General features: G+C 43.8%; 1 protein-coding gene across 3 annotated transcripts in view; it reads left to right on the plus strand.

The window, feature by feature from the left end:
* Positions 1–22,688, plus strand: part of LOC132387377 (zinc finger protein 271-like) — a 44,405-nt gene extending 21,717 nt beyond the window's left edge. Inside the window, exons 2-4 of one of the 3 annotated variants that reach the window (XR_009509872.1) lie at positions 9,170–9,339; positions 16,989–17,159; positions 22,378–22,688. The gene's annotated coding sequence lies outside the window, so the exon portion shown is untranslated. The remainder of the gene's footprint in view (positions 1–9,169; positions 9,340–16,988; positions 17,160–22,377) is intronic. The other 2 variants (XR_009509873.1, XR_009509874.1) reach the window with 2 other exon arrangements.
* Positions 22,689–23,180: the final 492 nt, after the last annotated feature.

Genomic DNA, 23,180 nt, shown 5'->3' on the forward strand with positions numbered 1-23,180 from the left:
CGGTGCTGAATACCACTCACAAGCCAATCAAAGAAAAGAATCGAGTATTCCCCTTTTCCAAAACACCAAGTCAAAAGTTAGCAAGCATATGAACTCAAACGATCCAATCCGGACGCAGACCCCATAGTTATGTTACATATCCAGGCAATAATAAATATATGAGTTCGGCAAGGGTTTCTATTCACGTTTATTCACGGCAAGGGTTTCTATTCACGTTTATTAAACACAGAAAACAAACCCTCCCAAAAGTAAACAAACAGTAACGTAACCGGAAATCAACTGCAGTGTGGCAGCTCAAACAGTTCTTAAAGCGATATTGCAAAAACAGTTCTTTAAAGTGGTATTGCCAAAAGTTCGATATGCTCACAGTCCATTTAAAAGGAGATACTTTATAAGACGATTTAAATTCTCTTTCACGTCGCTTTGCTTCGATCCCCGACTTCGAACTTTTCCCACGAAGAATCTACGAAACAGAACGGCTTAAAGGCACTGACCTTTCCTTCCACACTATCCTCAATCCTTTCTGGTATTCCCAGGGATTAACGTGAGAATAGTCAACGAAATCCTTCCAAATAAGGATCAAACAAAGGCTGAACCCGTTTCACTGTAGAAAGCGATTCTCCTCGATCTGTAACCCTTGAACTTCGATCTTCACTCTCCACTGATTCTCAAACTAGCAGATTTGTAAAGATCCTGCTGGCAATGACCTTTTAAACTTTAGGCATTAGATGAAACTTCATTATTCAACTAAACTGCGACATCACATTAAATCACGCAGCGGCATGAAGTCAACTTGGCAAATCCAGCCACGAACTGCCCCTCCTCACAGGGTGGTGTCTTCCTTTTATAACCTGAAAAAACCCTGTCACATGATCTCTACTGGCGGGAAAATGACATCACTCCACCATCACAAGACCATTACCTCAAGTCCAGTATAGCTTCAAACACAGTCACGTGACAAGGGTACCACTGTCATGTGTCACGAGTACGTAACAGTATAGGAAGGGTCTACCCCAATACCAGTAAAAATTCTTTGAGATACTGGGGCTTCTCAGTCACTTATATTAGACAGTGTTCTAAAGTTTGGTGATGAGGCTAACACGGTGAGATAAATCTTATTAAAGACATTGGGAGCGGCATTTTATTAAAGGCATTGGGGCTTCTGTGCCATTGCACAAGGTAACTTTACAATCAGGACTGGTTTCCAGACCTATTAAGATTGGATTATGCTCGAGTTTACCAGTGAAAAATGTCACTTTGCTGTTAGGGAATGACCTGGCAGATGGTAAAGTTGTTGCTGCAGTGCAGCTGACAACTAAGCCAACCACTGATGACCCACAGATGGATTTTAACATTTATCCTTCCTGTGAAGTATCTCCAAGTATGGCTAAAAAGTCTGCTGGTGCAGACAGTTCTGTGCAGCATGATTCTGATACCCATGATAGCCAAAATTGGGATTCAGGTTATGCTGACTTGTCAGGAACTTCTCTGCCTTCATTGTTTCAATGAAGGATTCAGGTAGTAAGTCTGATGAGAAAGATTCATCCCTGTCTAGGAAGGAATTTATAGCAGAACAGAACCGAGACCCTGAGATTGAAGTTTTAAAAGAAACTGCTCTCTCAGATGATGAGATTAAGAAAATGCAAGTGGGGTATTATCTCAAGGATGGATTGTTAATCAGCAAGTGGTTCCACCTGCTATACCTGCGAGTGAGGAACGGACAGCTGTTCACCAAGTTGTAGTTCCTAAAGTTTATTGGATAGAAATTTTAACTTTGGCCCACAGTATGCCCTTAGGTGGCCATTTTGCAGTGAATAAAACTGTAAACAGGATTATGAAGGAATTTTACCGCCTAATTTGAGGAAAGGTGTTGTGACCTTTTGCAGAATCTATCACACTTGTCAAGTTGTGGGTAAACCTAATCAGGTCATACCAGTTGCCCCACTCCGGCCTGTACCTGCATTCAGTGAACCCTTCAGTGAATACTATTGGTGAACAGTGGATTTTCTTTGCCCATTGCCTAAGACGGAAGTTGGCCATCGGTATTTGCTAACTATTATGAGTACCTCATCCAGATTCCCAGAGGCAATATCTCTCAGAAATATTAAAGCTAAAATGTGACGAAGGCTCTTACCAAGATTTTTACTCTGTTTGGTTTGCCCAAAGCAATCCAGTCTGATCAAGGAAGTAATTTTACATCTGGTTTATTCCAGCAGATGGGTTATGAACTAAATGAATTACATCATCTGCATACCATCCGGAATCACAAGGGGCTTTAGATAGATTTCATTCTACCCTCAAAACAATGAAGAAGAGATACTGTGATGAAAATGGAAAATACTGGAATGAAGGAATATTTCTTTTTTGTTCACAGTAAGAGAGTCGGTACAGGAATCACTGGGCTTTAGTCCATTTGAACTTGTATTTGGTCACAGCGTGAGGGGACCTTTGACCTTGTTAAAGGAACAGTGGATAGATGGGATGTACATCTTAACTTCTTAGACTATGTTTTGAAGTTCAAAAATAAACTACACCGGTCCTGTAGCCTAGTAAGACAAAGTTTATAGATTTCTCAAAACAAAATGAAGTTTTGGTTTAATAAGCAGGCCTGTGAAAGAAAATACTAGGTGGGGGTCAACATGCTTGCTTTATTTCCAATGTGGGTGAATCCACTTAAGGCGAAACTCAAAGGACTGCATGAAATAATCTCTCGTTAACTATGTGAATTATGTTATTAAAAGACCAGACCAATGTAAATTAACACAGGTGGTACACATAAATTAGATAAAGCCTTATGTTGACAAGCAGGCACCATCTGTGAGTGTTGTCAAAACATTTGAATCTGGCAACCCTGAGAATGAAACAGTTGACTCGGCTGAGACTTTTCAGAAGCCAAACATGGTCCCAGTTAGGCTAATGAACTCGGTTGTTCAAGAAAACTTTGATAACAAGTTGGCTCATTTGCAGCCATAGCAACAACAACAGCTGAAGAAATTAATTCTGAGGTTTAAATGTTTATTTCCCAAAGTTCCCAAGCAAACCACGGTCGCAGTACACGATGTAGACTTCGGTCTAGCCAAACCGGTTAAACAACACCCATATTGCATGAAGGTAGAAAAGTGTAAATTGGCTGAGCAAGAAATTGAAAATATGCTGAACAAAGGTATTATTCGGCCTGTGATTATGGACTCTGCCTCTAAGAACCATGTCTAAAAGAGAGAGAGAGAGAGACGAGCACAAGCAGCTTGTTACAGAGACAGATAGAGCGGAGGGCCTGCATGATGGACAGCTGGTGTTCAGCACAATGGTATTTAAAGGAGCGTTGCTGTTTGTTTCATAGGACAGGCAGACACACAAAGGCTAGTGGGAAGAGTTGTCACTGAAGTTTTAAATGCCCACGAGGGTGGGGTTGAGGATAAGTTAGGAGGAATCAGTCTGTGACTATTAGTGCATGTAAGAGCAACCCAGTGAAATCTGCTAGAAACCCTTGCCTGGGTTGGTAGATTGTTACTTGAAGACAGTGCTCTTAAGTTGATCATGTTTGGCTAACTTGGAAGATTTGGAGGACATCGGAAGAGGGTCGAGGACACCTGTTTGGATGCAAAATCTCTCACTCACTTCAATCCCGTGAACTGAACTGAATATCCTTACCACACCAGCGTAAGACTGTATCATTTACCAGCTAAGTTTGGGAAATATATATTTATACCTATATATGCATAACACTGCTAGATTTTGCACTGATTATGGAAAGGTAAATACAGTAACAAAAACAGATGCATATCCTATCCCTAGGTTGGATGATTACATTGATCAGGCTGAAAAAGCTAAATTTCTTACAAAGATTGATCTGTTGAAAGGGTATCGGTGTGTTCCATTGACAGACAAAGGTAGAGAAATTTCCGTGTTTGTGACACGTTCTGGGTTGTACGAATACAATGTTTTGCCGTTTGGAATGAAAAATGCTCTAGGAACATTCCAGAGAATGATTGATTCTGTAATTAGAGGGTTGGAACACACAGAGACCTGTACTAATGACGTAGTTACAGGGAGAGACACTTGGAATGACCGTATCTCTGCAGTAGAAAAGCTGTTTGACCGGCTTTCCCAGGCCAGCCTTACAGTTAACTCACCTAAGAGTGAATTTGGCTATGCCATTGTGACCTATCTTGGCAATGTTGTAGGTCAAAGCAAATTGGTTCCTGTTCAGGCAAAAGTCCAGGCAATTTTCTGAAGTTTCTATTCCGACTGGTAACAAGGTTTCTGGGAATGGTTGGATATTATCGTAAGTTCCGTAAGAACTTTGCTGGTATCGCTCTTCCACTGACTAATCTCCTGAAGAAGGGTGGCAAGTTTGTTTGGACCAAGTCTTGTCAGGAGATTGATTGAAAATTATTATTTGAGATTAGGCCAATCAATGTAGTGTCGTCAACAAGTTTAATTTGCAGATTGGAGCTGTGAGTGGCGACACAAGTCTTGGGTGCACAGAGAGTAAAGAAGGGGGCCAGGGAGATAACCCTGTGGGGTATGTGTGCTGAGGGTCAGAGAGACAGAAGTGAGGGAGTCCACACTTAGCACCTGCCGGCGATCTGACAGGAAGTCCAGGATCCAGCTGTCGACACTTCACGCCTTGGTATGGCTACTGCTCTGCCCATGACTGCAAGGAACTGTAGAGAACTTTGGAGAGCCGAGAACATCAGAGAAACAAGCCTCCCCTCCATTGACTCTTCCTACACTTCCCCTACCTCAGAAAAGCAGGATATGAACTCAAAGATCCTCACAACCTGGACATTCTTGCTGCAAACCTGCTCTCCCTTCAAGGAAGCTATACAAAAGCCTTAAAGCGCGTAACACCAGGCTCAAGGTCGGCTTCCTGTCTGTGGCTATAAGCCAAATGAATGATAAAATGGACTCGACGTGACACTGCACCATATGTCTATCTGCACTGCACTTTCTCTGCAGCCATAATGCTTTGTTACAGTTATTGTCTTGTCGTATATCAACTCAATGTACTGTCATAATGTATTGATCTGTGTGGATGGTACCGCAGGCAAGATTTTCACTGTAGCTCAGTACGTGATGATAATAAACAATATCCCCATTTTAATTGTGTGCAAACATTAGACAGACTGAGCTTCTGCTTTGGAACCACAGAAGGAAACTTAACACTTGCCTTTTCTGAGGAATGCAAATACATAAAAAAGGCTTCAACCTCGCATTACGATCTGCTTTAACTGGGATCGTGACTGGTGGTGGGTCTCCCATATCAATATCAGAATCAGGTTTAACAGCACCGGCATATGTCATGAAATTTGTTGCCTCTACGGCAGCAGTAGAACCTGATTCATAACAATAGATATTGACAATTGTGATTTAAAATAAGAATATACATATTAAATAGATAAATTATATATGTAGTACAAAAAATGTAATAAACTTTTAATTGTGTGGAACTATTTGACTGACTGGGTTGTTGCTTTGTAAATTCTGGAGTGAAGCTTAGCTGAACTGTACACATTTATGAGAAGCTCAGATAAATCAAAAGGCGAAATTCTCACATAAAGGGGTCACACATCCAGAAATATTGGCTGCACTTCAGCAGGTAAAAACATTTCAATGAAATATGCTGAAAATATTGCAGGAAGAGAACATTGTCCACCCACAACGAGAGGAAGCGACAGATCCGGATCTCACTGCCTTGGCTGAATGGGTGAAAGGTGAAGCTACACGTACATGTAGAGCAGTGACCCGCTGATGCTGCAGATCTGCAGAGAAACGTGAACAGGAAACGGGATCAGGTGACGGGTGGAGAGTCTCACACCTGAACCAGTGTCTCCGCTCCTCACCCTCACATACTGCCCGCCCCATCCGCCGCATTTCCCACATTATTTAATATTTACACCAGAAACATCCCATTCCCTCCACCGCTATGGTCACGAAGTCATGGGCTCGATTCACATCCCGGTACAACACACAAATAAGACCCAAACAGGAAGTGCGCAGGTTTCATTTAAATCAGTCTGTTCACATTCCTCCAGCCTCACTGGACAGGAACACTGAAACATCAAGTGAGAAACAGCAGGAGGAGGCCATTCAGCCCCGCTAACCATCAACAAGATGGCGGCTGCTCTGCCATCTCAGCCACATGTTTCTGCCCGATCCTCATTTCCTCGATCCCTTCGATCCCCACACATCTGCCGGCCTCTGTTTTATGTGAGGACGATCACTGAGTCTTCACCGCCCTCTGTGGTGGGAATTTACAGACATTTACCACCCTCAAAGTGGAGACATTCCCCCTCCGCTCAGTCTGGGACAGTCCATCCCCTTTTTCAATGACTGGGATCCCTGGTTCAACTGGTAATGATGTTGTGCATTTCAAAGTGTTCACCTCAGTCCTGGATTCTCTAAGTGAAAGGGTTATCACATTTGGTCTTTCTCCATATAATGACCCACCACTCCAGGGATCAGTCTGGTGAATCTTCATTGCACTCTCTATAACAAATACGCTCTAACCTCTTTGTTAATCCTCTGTGGAATTAATTACCATCTTCTGCAGCCCCGTGTTACACCAAACACTCACCTCCCCCCCCCCTGTCACTGTTTCCACCTTCCCACCTCCCCCCTCACCTGGATCCACCTCTCACTCCCCAGCTTTTGCCCCATCCCCAACCCTCACCTCTTTTCTCTGACCATTTCCCGTCCACTCTCAGTCCAGAGGGAGGGTCCCGGCCCGAAATGTGACCGTGATTCTCCTTATAGATGCTGTCTGGCCTGCTGTGTCCCACCAGCATTTTGTGTGTATTATCTGCAGACTTTGCCGCGTTTGTGATTGGCCTCTCCGTTGTCCCTCCCGCCTCCGATGACAGGAGGCGCTGTAGGGACCTCCGGCCACTGGCGACGATGTGTAGACCTCCGGCCACCGGTGGTGCTGCGGAAAACCTCTCGTTAAACGCATGCGCAGTGCCGACTCCGGCTGTTGGGGGTTCTCCGACTAGAGCGGGGGTGAATGGGGTCTGACCTCGGCGGATTTCTGTACATTGGGGGCCACTTGCTTTGGGAAAGGGCCGGACCCGAGCTCTGCCGGGCGGCTGCAGCAGGGGTGCAATGCCAATCTTTTAGCTGTACGAGCGGTGATTGATTAGTTTGTGGCCTCTGTTAGAACGGCTAAAGTTATACAGCTCATGGTACATGCACTTGCAGTTCAACTCTTTGAGTGATTATACAGAAAGTTTGAAGTCAGTAACTTTTGTTGTATTTCTGTTTCAGATAATGGAAAATTGCTAGTTTTTCTGAAATCGACCTTCCACCTGGGCTACGAATTTATCAATCACCCCTTGTATGTCACACCTAATTTGTGTACCTGCTCCTTTCATGTACTGGGTAACTTCCTTGCACCATTCATGTGATAAGCACGTACACAAATTGGGCTTTTTATAATATCAAACTCTAAACAACTATGAAAGAAATATATATGAATTCCAGAGCTCCACAGAAATACGGTGATAGTTAAGACATTAACAAGATTATAGCCAATCACTGCATTTGTATATAACTGGTAAAATAAAACAAATAACACTTAATTTAATAATATGACAAAGTATTGCACAGTTGCATTCACTAATAATCATAAAATATAATTACCAAGCAAGTGGAGTAACGTTGTTTGCTTAGAAGCCATAGGGTTATAAGTGAGAAAAAAAATACTTTTGTATTAGCGAGTAATCCACGGACCACCACAGTCACGGCTCCAGGATTTCACCAAAAACTATCGAACATCTTATCTTAATGTTATTAGTGGCATTCCCCCCCCCCCCCCATCCACCAACCCCTGTCCCCAACCCCCACTTCTGTAAAATTCCCTCTATTTAATATGCGGCCGCTGTTAAATTCCCCGCTTGTTTAATTTGACTTTTTTTTACAGAGGTGCTGGAGTGGTGCTCCGGTGAGCTCCGGCAGCACTGCAACCCTGTTTAGATCCAAGTAACATGGCCCCGGGGATCAAGCTGCCCCGGTTTATGAGCTGTTGAGCGAGTGTTTCTGGTCTGGGATCTAGTGTTTTTTTTTTCTGGAGTTTCTTTGGACGCAATGCAGCTAATCTGAGGAGAGAATGAGTTTGTACTCCATCCTTCTCAAGGAGAGGCTGTGAGTAAATGGGCTGTTCTGTGGTTGAACAAGTGGAAATAGATCTGGGGGGGGGGGGTTCAGTGTTTGAACTGTGTTTGGAAATTCCTCCTTGCTGTCACCTGTCTGTCAGACAGTGGAAATCAAACAGACACTCAGGTTACTGGAGATCTGCACAAAAATGATAAATTTTGAATCCATTCTGACAAATGATTGTGAACCTGAATCTTTAAATTTGTTGCTATCCCCACAGCAGTTCCTTACTTTTGAGGGATTCTGGTGAATCCAGTTTCTTTTTATTGCTTTCACTCTGGAATGGTTTAAATCTCCTGATTGTCTGTTATGTTTGGGATTGTGTTCAGTGCAGTTGTTGCTAACAAGGTACACGTGAATAATCTCAGGGATGATGGGCTTTATGTATGAGGAGCATTTGATGGTTCTGGACCTGTGCTCAATGGAGTTCAGAGGGACGGTGGGAGTTGCGGAGGGATGTGTGGTTAAGTAAACCTACCGAATGCTGGAAAGCCTGGATACAGTGGACATGGAAAGGATGTTTCCATTAGACAGAGAGTCTGTGATCTGACAGCACAGGCTCAGAATAAAGATACTTCCCTTCAAAACTGTGATGAGAAAAACAATTTCAGCCAAAAGATGACTGATCTGTGGAATTTGTTGTCATAGAGGTTGGTTGAGGCTGCTATTTGGGTATATTTATGACAGAGATTAATATATTGATGATTGCTAAGTAGGTTCAGGGTTACAGAAGGAAGGCAGGAATATGGTGTTGGAATAAATCTCCGCCATGGTTGAGTGGTGGAGCAGACTCGATAGATCGAATCATCTAATTCTGTCCCGACATCTCATATCTTACCATGACTGAACAATGACTCCTTCCTATCCCATATCAGGTTCGGTGACGTGTCAGGGACAATTACAGATTTGTTCACTGAGACCGTTATATTTGTCTTCAATGTTTAGATTTCAGCAAGCAGAAATATTTTGTTCTCATTTGTATTGTTAACATGCTTCATTATCGTTCGTGTTAAAGTTAGACCTGCGGTGAGAGATTTATTGGAAGAAATACCCACAACTGGAAGCAAACCACGAATGAAGATGAGGGAGCAGCAGCAAGCGAACCAGCACGAGGACTGAGAGCACCGACTAGAGAGAAACCCTTTTGACTCAGGGTTTCCATTGATTCAGTCGGGAACAAGTCTGGTGAGTCTCATTTACTCAAACACTGGTCCTTTAGACGTCACATGCCGTATATTCCGGAGTATAAGCCGACCCCCATTTTCAAGGTTAAAAAAGGGACTTTTTCATGTTACCTTTGTATAAGCTGTCCCCTTTTATAAAGGTTTTTGATTTAACCAGAAACAATGCCTGTACTCAGCTTTGCAGGAACCGGAGCCTGAAATTTTTGTGAACCGGTACCTGCTAAGAAAACAGGCTTACACAGTGAAGAGCGTTATCAGCAAATTCTTAATAAATAAATCAGGGAGGAAACTTTTGGATTAGGTCACCAATGGTGAAGAAGCCTCTGAAATATTACCCCCACAAAACCATTTTGCACCGATCGTAATCTCGTTAAAACATAACACGGGGTGGCGGGATCAGTACATGTATTCAGTATTGAGTTTGCGACCGCCATGTACAAAAGATTAAAACGAGTGCGATATGGTGCTGGCTTCAAGCTGAAGGTTGTTGATTTTGCCAAAGGAACAAATAATTCTGCAGCTGCTAAGAAGTTTAGTGTAAACGAGAGAGAGTGAGAGAGTGGAGAAAGGCAGAGGACACGCTGAGGGAAATGCCAAAGATGAAATGTGCAAACCGCAGGAAAACACGCCAGTGGCCAGAACTGGAAGAAAATGTTTTAGAGTGGGTGAATCACCAGCGATCATCCGGATACATTGTTACCAGAGAAATGATACGAGTTCAATGGGACGAAAAACACCATGAGGTCAGTGAAAATTTCAAAGCTACGCGAATTTGGTGCACCCGATTTATGAATAGACTCGATCTTGAGACAAAAAACAAAGATTACTCAGAAAATTCCTGCGAGGTGTTGTTGTTTACGTTCAAAATCGCTGCTGGATGGACAAAGTGGGTTAAAGAGGTGTGGCGTTGACATTCGGAAGGTTTTGGGAAGGAAAAGTCGCTACTTGTCTGGGACGTGTTCAAAGCGCACTTGTCAGGTGAGACAAAAGCAGCACTGAAAGCTGAAAACACAGAGATTGCAGTCATCCCCAGTGGTTTGATCTCCGTGCGCCAGCCACTAGATGTGATTTTAAACAAACCAAAGAATTCATGCATTGAGAGTGGAATGAATTTGACTCAAAAACAACCAATAAATCCGACCTGTCTTCCCTGTATTCGTTTTTCCAAAGTTGGCACCCTCTGTAACAGCCGACCCCCTAATTTTAGGACCAAAATTTGGGGCCTAATTCTCGGCTTATACACTGGAATTTATGGTATCTGTACAAAATAAAGTAGGGAATAGTTGAGGTGAGAATGAATGTATCAGTTAAGTCTCTCAGACCCAGTTGCAATAATGTACTGTCAGTGTCCGAGCTCTTTTAAGTCACTCACATTCCCTCAGTGTTTGCTCATTTGAAGAACTTGTATCTTCTGAAGTAGCTTTTGGTCAGTTCTGAGTGTGGAGAGGGAAAGAGGGGTGTTTATATTTACTATCCTGCAAAAAGAAGTGGTTGTTTACAATTACTTGATGCAGACTCACTACCCATACCCTGTACATTCTCAACCAGATTATTGACATAGATGACAAGTAGCAATGGGTGTCACCCTGGGGAGCTCCAGGAGGCACGGGCCTTGACTCCAATAAACAGCCTCCCATCATCACCAACACACACAAAATGCTGGTGGAACACAGCACAGCAGGCCAGACAGCATCTATAAGGAGAAACACTGTCGACCACTGGTGCTTCCCCCCTCCCCCTTTCTTTCTCCCTCGGCCTCCCGTCCCATGATCCTCTCCCTTCTCCAGCTCGGTATCACTTTCGCCAATAATGTTTCCAGCTCTTAGCTTTATCCCACCCCCTCTGGTCTACTCCTATCATTTCGCATTCTCCCTACTACTTTCAAATCTCTTAGTATCTTTCCTTTCAGTTAGTCCTGACGAAGGGTCTCGGCCCAAAACGTCGACAGTGCTTCCCCTTATAGATGCTGCCTGGCCTGCTGTGTTCCACCAGCATATTGTGTGTGTTGTTTGAATTTCCAGCAACTGCAGATTTCCTTGTGTTTGCTCCCATCATCACCATCTGCTTCCTACCATCGAGCTGTTCCCAGACTCTGGGCTCTGTGACAAACACAATGGTAGCAGCAAAATTAGACAGTGATTAATATAAAGAGAGATTTGTTGTTTCCTGAAAGTTGTCTGATGCAATGGACCAGATCCGTCCTTGCTTACAACTAAATCTGCCCTAGAACGCATCCTCCCGGGTCACACTGTGTCCGATAACCCACGTCCCCAACCTCCCTCACCCCGTCAGTAGCCCCACAACATTCCCACCATTTACCCCACACCCATCCATGTAGACAGATCCTCGTCACCGACATCCACTCTCACAACTTGGGGAACCACAACGAACTGATCCTACATTCCCGGCCCAGACGGTGCAGCCGCCTGGCTCGGTCCAGGCCCTTTCCCACTGCAACCGCCCTTCGATTTACACAAACCCGAGATCAGCTCCTTCCTCATCGCCGCCCAACCAGGCTCAGAGCTCGTTAAGAAGCCTCATGTGGCACTTTGTCAAAGGTCTGAAAATCCACGTACACAATATCTACCAATTCTCCTTTGGCCACCCTGCTTATTATTTCTCAAAGCATTCCACCAAATTTAACAGGCAACCCTTCATTGTCTATTCCAATGGGGGTGATCCTGAGGCTGAGCCAGGATCCTCAAGTGTGGCACAAAGTCGGCCAAGTAGCAACAACCACTCCAACTCTCGTCCCCCTTCGAGAACCTGTCTGGTAGGGTGTGGTTCCATGCCGCTGCTCTGTTCTTTCTCCCGGCAGCCAGGGGTAGGCCCTATTTCCACAAACCCAATAAGCTCCATTTAGTGGTCCAGGGGTATCATAAGCTTGACTCTTGGTACAGTTACTACTTCCCACTTGATGGGGTGCACTCTCGTTCTAGTTACACCAACAAGTAGTACTAGCCACTGCTGGAGATGTAACTCTTATCCCCGGCCATAGCTTGGAGGGGTCTTGTGGAGGAGATCTACGACTCCAACCCTCAAAGCAACACCATCCCCAGTCTCAACTTCCAGACCTGGATATGGTGCCATTGACAATGCTACCATTACGGCTATCAGAAAACACCAGATCTGAATTTACTTCGCTAGTATTCAGGGCACCACTGACATGGGGATCATAGTCTGACCCTGTTGGGGAATTTCATCACATACCCAACATGCTCCCCGCTCTACGTGCTTAGCGTAGGTGTGGTAGAGGGACAGGAAACTGTTAAACTGGGGGCCTCCCAAGACAGGGGCAGGTTCCCTTAGGGTCATTAAAATCAGCATTAACCAGTACATCATTCAGTCTTATCAGTTCTGCCAGTAACTTGTTTACAGTCCGTTCGATGTATCCACCGGAGCTGCCCTTCCACCATCACTGCAGGAGGTGTTGTCAGTAGCACTTGGTACAGTCCTCCCCACCTCGGTCCCAACTTCTTATCATCCCAGTTCTTGAGCAGAACAAAATCTCTAGGCTGGATGGTGGAGAAGTCACCTTTAGTTGGGGTTTCGTCGTCTCGATAGGCCTGTCGTACCTGTGAATGCAAGCTTTGGAGAGTGTTAGTTACTTTGCATAAATATTTTCCCATCTCCTCCCCCAAGGTATGCATATCCAATGTTGCAGGTAAGCTCTCAGGGAGGAGCGGCAGACAAGGTCGGGGTCCCCATGGGGTTCTCATGGGCTTCCTGTAGATGATTTCTGCCGGTGATAGCCCTGTCTTACTTGATGGTGTGATTCTCATATGGAATAGGACTAAGGGTAAAACCTTCAATCAGTTCAATCCAGTTTCTTGTGTAGGTTTTGCCAACTTACCTTTCAAAGTACCATTGGCTCGTTCCACTATGCCGCTGCGTTCAGATGATGGGTGCAGTGGAACTGCTGTTTTATAGCAAGTTCTTTACAGATTTCCTCATTTATTTTGGCCCATTGTCCTAGCTTATCACTTCTGGAAGTCCATAGTGTGGAGTTATTTAGCAATATTTTCACAACAGTCATCGTGGTATTATGAGTTGCAGGAACAGCTCAGCCTTCTGGGCGGAGACGGCCGCTTCAAAAGTGGCCTGCTCAATTACACTGGCATGCAAATTTTGGGCACCCCTGGTCAAAATTTCTGTTACTGTGAGTAGTTAAACGAGTAAAATTTGAACTGATTTCCAAAAATGGTGACACATTTCTTTAATATTTTAAGCAAGAAAGCTTTTTCATTTCCTTCTTTTACAGTTTCAAAATAACAAAAAAGGCAAAGGGCCCAAAGCAAAGGTTTGGGCACCCTGCATGGTCAGTATTTAGTAACACCCCCTTTGGCAAGTGTCACCGCTTCTAAATGTTTTTTGTAGCCAGCTAACAGTCTTTCAATTCTTGTTTGAGGGATTTTCGCCCATTCTTCCTTTGCAAAAGGATTCTAGTTCTGTGGATTCTTGAGCTGTCTTGCATGCACTGATCTTTTGAGGTCTATCCACAGATCCTCGATGATGTTTAGGTCAGGGGAATGTGAGAACCATGGCAAAACCTTCAGCTTGCACCTCTTGAGGTAGTTTATTGTGGATTTTGAGTTATGTTTAGGATCATTATCTTTTTGTAAAAGCCATTCTCTTTTCATCTTCGGCTTTTTTACGGACAGTATGATGTTTGCTTCCAGAATTTGCTGGTATTTAATTTAATTAATTCTTCTCTTTACCAGTAAAAGGTTCTTGCAATTAAGGGAAGTACAGTTCTCATACCAGGCAGTGATGCAGCCAGTCAGGATGCTCTGAATTGTGTTCCTTTAGAAAGTCCTTAGGATTTGTGTCCCCATCCCAAACTTCTTCAGCCATCTGAGGTGAAAGAGGCACTGTGCTTTTTTCACAACACAGCCAGTATATGCAGACCATGTGAGATCCTTGGTGACGTTTGTGCCATGGAACTTAAAGTTGTTCACCCTCTCAACCCCAGATCCATTGATATCAATAGGGGTTAGCCTGTCTCCATTCCTTCTGTCCAGATTCCAAATGAGCTGAAGACAGGGATTTATGATATTCTAGCCATTATTGAGACTTGGTTGCACCCAACAGTCTGAGCGATTTGGAGCAACAAATTTGTAGAGAGGTCCCAGACCATGCCAAGAAACAAAGGTAGATATTGACTGGGACTCCCATGCTGTAAAAGGAATAGATGGGGTAGAGTTTGTCAAATGTGGCCTTAATCACTACCTAGAATTCCTGACGTATAAGTGTGCAATAAGCTGTTAGGAAATGATCCATGGCTGGTGACTGCAATTAGAGATCATAATGCCATGAAATTGAAAGTAAATAAGGAAAAAGAGAGTTCTGGATCACGGGTTGAGATTCTCAATTGCAGAAAGGTCAATTTTGATGGTATCAGAAAGGATCTGACAAGTGTGGTTTGGGACAGGCTGCTTTCTGGCAAAGGAGTACTTGGTAAGTGGGAGCCTTCAGAAGTGAAATTTTGAGGGTGTAGAGTGTGTATGTGCCTGTCAAAATAAAAGGTGAAAGGTAACTGGTGGGGAACCTTGGTTCTCAAGAGATATTGAAGCCCCAGATATTTTGTTCCTCTAAATGCCTCAGACTGTTGGGTGCTGCCAAGGCTCTTTAATGACTGACTCATTAATCATCATTCTATGTCCTAAACTCATCTGACTTGTTTTTCGGTCTTCTGTTTGTTTCTCAAAGCTTCCCAATTGTTTTTGCTCTTTTGTTTGCTCTCTCTTTGGCTTTTATGTTGGCTTTGGCTCATTTCAGCTTTGGTTGCGTCCTCCTGCCTTTCCAATGCTTCCATTTCTTTGGGATGTATCGATCACTCATCTCCTGAATTGTTCCCAGAAACTCCAGCCATTGCTGCTGCGTTGTCACTCCTACCTTTTCCCTTCCATATATATAACCATATAACAATTACAGCACGGAAACAGGCCATCTCGTCCCTTCTAGTCCGTGCCGATGCTAACACTCACATAGTCCCACTGGCCCGCACTCAGCCCATAACCCTCCATTCCTGTCCATATACCTATCCAATTTTACTTTAAATGACAATACCAAACCTGCCTTTACCACTTCTACTGGAAGCTCGTTCCACACTCTCTGAGTAAAGAAATTCCCCCTCGTGTTACCCTTAAACTTTTGCCCCCTAACTCTCAAATCATGTCCTCTTGTTTGAATCTCCTATACTCTCATTGGAAAAAGCCTATCCACATCAACTCAATATATCCCCATTATTTTAAATACCTCTATCAAGTCCCCCCTCAACCTTCTACGCTCCAATGAATAGAGACCTAACTTGTTCAGCCTTTCCCTGTAACTTAGGTGCTGAAACCCAGGTAACATTCTAGTAAAGCTTCTCTGTACTCTCTCTGTTTTGTTGATATCTTTCCTATAATTCAATGACCAGAACTGTACACAATACTCCAAATTTGGCCTTACCAATGCCTTGTACAATTTTAACATTACATCCCATTTCCTATACTCAATGCTCTGATTTATAAAGGCCAGCATACCAAAAGCTTTCTTCACCACCCTATCCACATGAGATTCCACCGTCAGGGAACTTGGCACCACTATTCCTAGATCACTCTGTTCTACTGCATTCTTCAATGCCCTACCATTTACTACGTATGTCCTATTTGGATTATTCCTACCAAAATGTAGCACCTTACACTTATCAGCATTAAGCTCCATCAGCCATCATTCAGCCCACTCTTTTAACTGGCCTAAATCTCTCTGCAAGCTTTGAAAACCTACTTCATTATCCACAACGCCACCTACCTTAGTATCATCTGCATATTTACTAATCCAATTTACCACCCCATCATTTTCCAGAATGTTTGTTGTAAAGCTGTGAACAGTAGGCCTGTGTACGTTCCCTGAACATATATCACCAACAAGAACCCATCCTCGGTTCAGCTTCTGTGCAAAGGGTGCTTTGCCATGACCACTGATATCCTTCCTGACCTTGTGTGCTGTGAGGATATCTCTACCAAGGCAAAGTGGGATTTGGCCTGTATCATCTACAGGTGGGATCTGTTTGGCACAACACTTAAGGTTCTAGAGAGCAGCCTCAGGCGTTGGTATTTCTTTCTGACTGTCTGGAATGTCATTACACTCAATTAGTGTTGGAAGTGTAAGAGTAATGTCACCATTCAATGCTTCAATCTGATAATCTCTCTCTCTTCTAGCTGATCTCTCCATTAGGCTACTACAGGTGTTCAAGATGTAGGATGAATAATCACAATGGATAGCAAACAGATCAGTGAACACTGACCAGGCTAAGGATCTGTTGCTCTGGTCTTTGAGCATAACATACACCTTGAAAGCATTCTCTTGTTGCCCTTTAGGATACTCTTGAACTAGGCGTATCTTCAAACAGGATTTAGTGGCTAGACTGCTGTTACAAACCTTGCGTCCCTCTTAAAAGGGCAAGCAAATCAATCACCTCCTGCTGTGTATGTCTGACCTTAATTTTGAACAGAAGCCAATCAGATATACTGTCTCATGGATGTTGGGATATCCTTAGAGGAGGAGGAGCTTAGGAGAACGAAGGTGCCTAATGGCGACTCCTTTGCTGGCATCTTCAGAAACAGCTCTATTTCTATCTTTAATATCTCTATTTTTCCCTTCCAGGGTACTTTTGAAGACCCTGAGCTGGAGTTACACCCTGACTTTGGTTCTTTGCAGGAATTCAACCAGCTGTCAGTGTCACACAACTATATGATATGCCAAGAACAAGGCTTAGAAGACTACCTTGTCTTCAGGGTTCCAGGATTTTGAGGCTCTGGAGGTGGATGGACAATTGTAAGGAACAATGCAATAGGCTGTAAAACATAATTTTCCTGAACTGTATTGAAGAATCATGTAAACATTGTAAAAAGTCTATATAGTTCTGTTCGCAGAGGGTAAGAAAAATTATTGCGTTCCAAAGGTGTCAGCTTGGCTTATCCTTGCCACTATGTTAGAATCTCAATTGCCTGAGCAGACACTTAAGCAATCCTGACATTTCAGAGCGATACGGGGAGAACGCCATAATGCCAGAAGTGCTCTCTTTCAAAACTAAATCTATACTTGCTTTTTCAGGCAAATGTAACAAATGCCATAACCTTTTGTCTAGTGGGAAATCCTTCTCTCTTTCTAAACCAATCTCTGTTCCTCAACCAAAATCACTAACAGATTATCTGCCCTGGTTGTTTTCGTTCCCTACGTTACAACTGACTACATTTCAACAGTACAGTGGATTCCAGTTAATCGGGTTATATCAGGACCAGTAAATTTTAACCGTATAACAATCACAGCACGGAAACAGGCCATCTTGGCCCTCCTAGTCCGTGCCGAATCGTTAATCTCACCTAGTCCCACCTACCCGCACTCAGCCGATAACCCTCCACTCCTTTCCTGTCCATATACCTATCCAATTTTACCTTAAATGACACAACTGAACTGGCCTCTATTACTTCTACAGCAAGCTCATTCCACACAGCTATCACTCTTTGAGTAAAGAAATACCCCCTCGCGTTTCCCTTAAACTTCTGCCCCCTAACTCTCAAATCATGTCCTCTAGTTTGAATCTCCCCTACTCTCAATGGAAACAGCCTGTTCACGTCAACTCTATCTATCCCTCTCAAAATTTTAAATACCTCGATCAAATCCCCCCTCAACCTTCTACGCTCCAATGAATAGAGACCTAACTTGTTCAACCTTTCTCTGTAACTTAATTGCTGAAACCCAGGTAACATCCTAGTAAATCGCCTCTGCACTCTCTCTAATTTCCAAACAAGTTCGGCCAGCTTCTCTGTCATAGAAACATGTTGAAGTTCAGTATGGAAACAGACTATTTGCCCATCTAGTCAATGCTGAAAGTACATTCAAGCTGTCTAATGCATCTACCTGCACTGGGACCATCGCCCTCCAAACACCTACCATCTAGGCTCCCTTCCAAACTTCTTTGAAACGGTGAATCCGAGCTGGCCTGCACCACTTGTGCTGGCATTTCACTCTGCACTCTCATGGCCAATTCATTGAAGAGATTTTCCACATGTTCCCCATAAATTTTCACCTCCCCACTTACCCATAACCTCTGGTTGTTGTCACACTTAACATCATTTGAAAAGCCTGCTTGAATTTACCCGTTCTATAGCCTTATATTTTGTCTACACTGAAACATAGAAAACCTACATTACGATACATGCCTTTTGGCCCACAAAGCCGGGCCAAACATATCCTTACCTTAGAATTACCTAGGCTTACCCATAGCCCTCTAATTTTCTGAGCTCCATGTATCCATCCAGGACTCTCTTAAAGGACCCTTTCATTTCCGCCTCCACCACCGCCACTGGCAGCCAATTCCACACACTCACCACTCTCTGTGTAAAAAAAAACTAACTTCTGTACTTCTAACAAATCTTCAAAGCAAAGAATATTTTCCTTTTTTTATGTTTAGAGCCTTTTTTTAGGTGTATAAGATGATGAGGGGCATTGATCGTGTGGATAGTCAGAGGCTTTTTCCCAGGGCTGAAAAAGCTAACACAAGGAGGCATAGTTTTAAAGTGCTTGGAAATGGGTACCGAGGGGATATCGGGTAAGTTTTTCACACCGAGAGTGGTGCATGCATGGAATGTACTGCTAGCAGCGGTGGTAAAGGCGGATAAAATAGGTTTTTTTTAACAGCTTCTTAGTTAGGAACATGGAGCTTAGAGAAATAGACGACTATGCACTAGGGAAATTCTACGCAGTTTGTAGAGTACGTTACATGGTTGGCACAACATTGTGGGCTGAATGGCCTGGAATATGCTGTAGACATCTATGCTCTATGTTGAACAGCAAAATAACTTTTCTTCTTTAATTGGTACAGGGTCCACGATTTTAATGCCGCTTTTTCACACTCCCTTAGACGCTTTGTCCATCTCCTGAGTAAATAGAGATGAAAAAATATTTAACATCTCCCCCATCTGCTTTGGTTCCACACATGGATTGCATTCCGGTCTTCCAGAGGACCAACTTTCTGCCTTACAATCCTTTTGCTCTTAATCTGTCTCTGGAAGCCCTGAGGATTATCCTTCATCTTTTCTGCGACAACAACCTCATGCTGTTCTTTAGCCATCCTGATTTATTGCTTATGTGTCCTCTTGAATTTTTTATACTCCATTAGAACCTGCCTGCCTATCCCTGTTATGCAACTTCATTTTGTGCTTCACCAGGGTCTCCATATCTCTTGAAATCCAAGGTTCCCTACAATTTCTATCTTTACCTTTTATTCTGAGAAGCACATACCCACTTTGTACTTTCAAAATTTCGCTTTGAAGGCCTCCCACTGACCAAGCACACCTTTGCCATAAAGCAGCCTGTTCCAGTCCACAGTTGCCAGATCCTAGTGTCTTAATTCCAGGTGTTGATCCATGCCCTGAACACATCCACCTTTCCTACGCTGCACCTTGCATTGAAATATACAGGGCTCAGCATATTCACTGCATCATGCTCAACGTTTTTCATTCCTGACCTTGTCTGAGGACAGAACAACATCTGTCTCCACAAACTCTCCACTATCTGTTCTGTTATTCAGGCTCCCATTCCCCTGCAACTTTAGTTTCACAGACCCCACCCACCGTGCAGCACTGGCAAGCCTTACCAGTGGGATATCAGGCACATTCTTGTTTCGTTCCCCAAACTCATGAATCTTCTATCACCCCTTTGGCTTTCCTCTCCCAGTTCAATAACAAGGAGTTGCATACCAGGTACAGTCAAATAGGAACAAATGGGATACTTATGAAGTACAGGAAATTCAAGTGAACACTTATGAAAGAAATAAAAGAAGGCATGAGGTTGCCCCAGCAGACAAGGTGAAGGAGAATCCTCAGGGATTGTGCAAATATGTTAAGAGCAAAAAGATTGCAAGGGAAAATAATGAATCCTCCTGAAGTTCAGAATGGTAATCAATATGAGGAGACAAAATATATGGGGGAGATTTAAAATATTATATTTACATCTATATTTACTCAGGAGATGGACACAGCATCTATAGAAGTGAGGCAAAGCAGCATTAACTTCACGGACCCTGGACAGATTACAGAAGTGGAGGTGTTTGCTGTCTTAAGGCAAAATAGTGTGGATATATTCCCTGGACCTGACAGGTTGTTCCCTGGAGCCCTGCAGAAACCAAGTACAGAAATTGTCGGGGCTCAAGCACATCCTCAGTGACAAGTGAGGTACTGGAGGATTGGATGTTCCCAATGTTGTTGCTAATGTTGTTCCGCTGCTCAAGAAAGGCTCTAATAATAAACGAGGAAATTATACATCGGTGACCTTGACATCCGTCATTGGAAAGTTATTGGAACGTATGTGCAGGAAACAGATGTATAAGTATTTGGATAGATGTGGATTAATTAAGGATAGGCAGCATGGCTTTGTGCATGGTAGGTCATGTCTAACCAGTCTTATAGAGTCTCTCGAGGAAGTTATCAGGAAAGTGGATGAAGGCAAGGCAACGGATGTTGTCTACATGGACTTTAGCAAGGCACTTGACAAAGTCTCACATGGGAGGTGGGTCAACAAGGTTCAGTCACTCAGTATTCAAGATGAGATAGTAAATTGGACGAGACACTGTCTTTGGGAGAAGCCAGAGTGTGGTAGCAGATGGTCGCCTCCCTGACTGGAGGCCTGTGATTAGTGGTGTGCCACAGGGATCAGTGCTGAGTCTGATGTTGTTTGTCATCTATATCAGTAATCTGGATGATGGTGTGGTTAGCTGGATCAGCAAATTTGTGGATGACACCAAGTCTGGTGGTGTAGTGTTCAGAGAGGAAGACTGTCATGGCCTGCACTGTGAACTGGACCAGCTGCAAAGACCAGGGTAGGTCTGACACAGTGACTGGTCGGGCACTGAGGAGTGTTGTAGAAGAAAGGGATTTGGGAATACAGGTCTATATTTCACTGAAAGTAGTGTCACAGATCGATAGGGACAGAATGAAAGATTTCGTCACATTGGCCTTCATAAACCGACGTACTGATTACAGGAGATGGACGTTATGTTGACTTTGTACAAGACATTGGTGAGGCCTAATTTGGAGTATTGTGTGCGGTTTTGGTCACCTGCCTACATGAAAGATGTAAAAGAGGTTCCGAGAGTTCAGAGAAAATTCACAAGGATGTTGCCAGGTCTGGAGCACTTGGGTTACAAGGAGAGGCTGAACAGGTCAGGACATTATTTCTTGGAATATAGAAGATTGAGTGGAGATTTGTTTGTGAAAGAAGGGCATAGATAGGGTAAATGCCAGTTTGCTTTTTCCATTCAGATGGTGTGAGACTACAACCAGAGGCCATGGGTTAAGTGTGAAAGGTGAAACGTTAAGGGAAACTTGAGGGGAAACATCTTGACACTGTTGATCATCTGGGTGTGGAATGAGTAGTCAGCACATGTGGTGCATGCGTGCTTGATTTCAACATTTAAGAGGTTCGTATAGTACCTGGATAGTAGGGCTACGGGAGTAGACTGTTTCAATGGTTCAACATAAGCTAGATGGGCCAAAGGGCCTGTGTCTGTATTGTATTTTTCCATGACTGTGACAAGTGCCTGAAATAATACTAACATTCACTCGAATTCTGTGCTGACCAACAATCCTGTACAGCTGAGTGGGAGATATTCACATGGCATTAAAACTGTGGCCGTTTAAATTAACAGTACATCAAATAAATTCCATCTACGTGACAAGAAAGACTATTTGTGTGAGACTGTTTCAGTTCCTGTGGGGCCAGGCAGCCATACAGCTCAGTGGCAACAGGGAATGACACCAATGGAGAGAGTCAAACTGAGCCAGGTCACAGATTGGAGACGGCAGAAATGTCCCATTCTTACAGAGACAGGAAGAGCATCAAAGAGTTTGATGGTCATTCCTGAACCCAGCACTGTGCCCAGTTAGAACCTCACTGTAACAGTGTGATGCCAGATTACACCTTGACAATTCGAGTGATCTCGTCTGAAATTTTGACCTATACCCATTGATGGATTTTGTAAATCTTTTTACAGGTTAAAAACAACAAGGAATTTGTCTATGGGAATTCAAACACAACACACCAGTTTTGCTGTCTCTGTCCAGATATTTTAGGAGTGGAGCAAGGGATTCAATCGACCATCCTTCCTACTCAGACTGTGGAGAGGGATTTGCTCAATCATCTGACCGACTGGCATGCCCATCATCTTACACATGGGAGAACCCACTCAGACAGTGGGATTGGATTCAGTTGGTCATCACAACTGAAGGTACATCAGCAAGTTCACACTGGGGCAAGGCCATTCACCTGTTCTGTGTGTGAGAAGGGATTCAGAAGGTCTTCCCACCTGTGGACACACAGTCAGTTCACACTGGGCAGAGGCTGGTCAGCCGCTGAAGTTATAGGGAAAGATTCACTTGGTCATCTGACCTAATGGCTCACCAGCGAGTTCACACCAGGGAGCAGCTGTTCACCTGCATGGACTGTGGGAAGGGATTCACTTCTTCATCTCAACTGAAGCTACATCAGCGAATTTACACTGGGGAGAAGCCGTTCACCTGCTCAGACTGTGGGAAGACATTCACTCAGTCAGCCCACCTAAAGAGACACCAGAGTGTTCACACTGGAGAGAAGCCATTCACCTGCTCAGTCTGTGAGAAGGGATTCATTCAATCATCTGACCTACAGATACACCAGACAGTTCACACTGGGGAGAGGCCATTCACCTGCTCAATCTGTGGGAAGACATTCAGTCAGTCATCCTACCTACAAAGACACCAGAGAGTTCACACCGCGGAGAAGCCTTTCACCTGCTCAGAATGTGGGAAAGGATTCTCT

This window comes from Hypanus sabinus, unplaced genomic scaffold (genome assembly GCF_030144855.1).
Source record: "Hypanus sabinus isolate sHypSab1 unplaced genomic scaffold, sHypSab1.hap1 scaffold_180, whole genome shotgun sequence".
In the NCBI taxonomy this organism is placed as follows: Eukaryota; Metazoa; Chordata; class Chondrichthyes; order Myliobatiformes; family Dasyatidae; genus Hypanus; species Hypanus sabinus.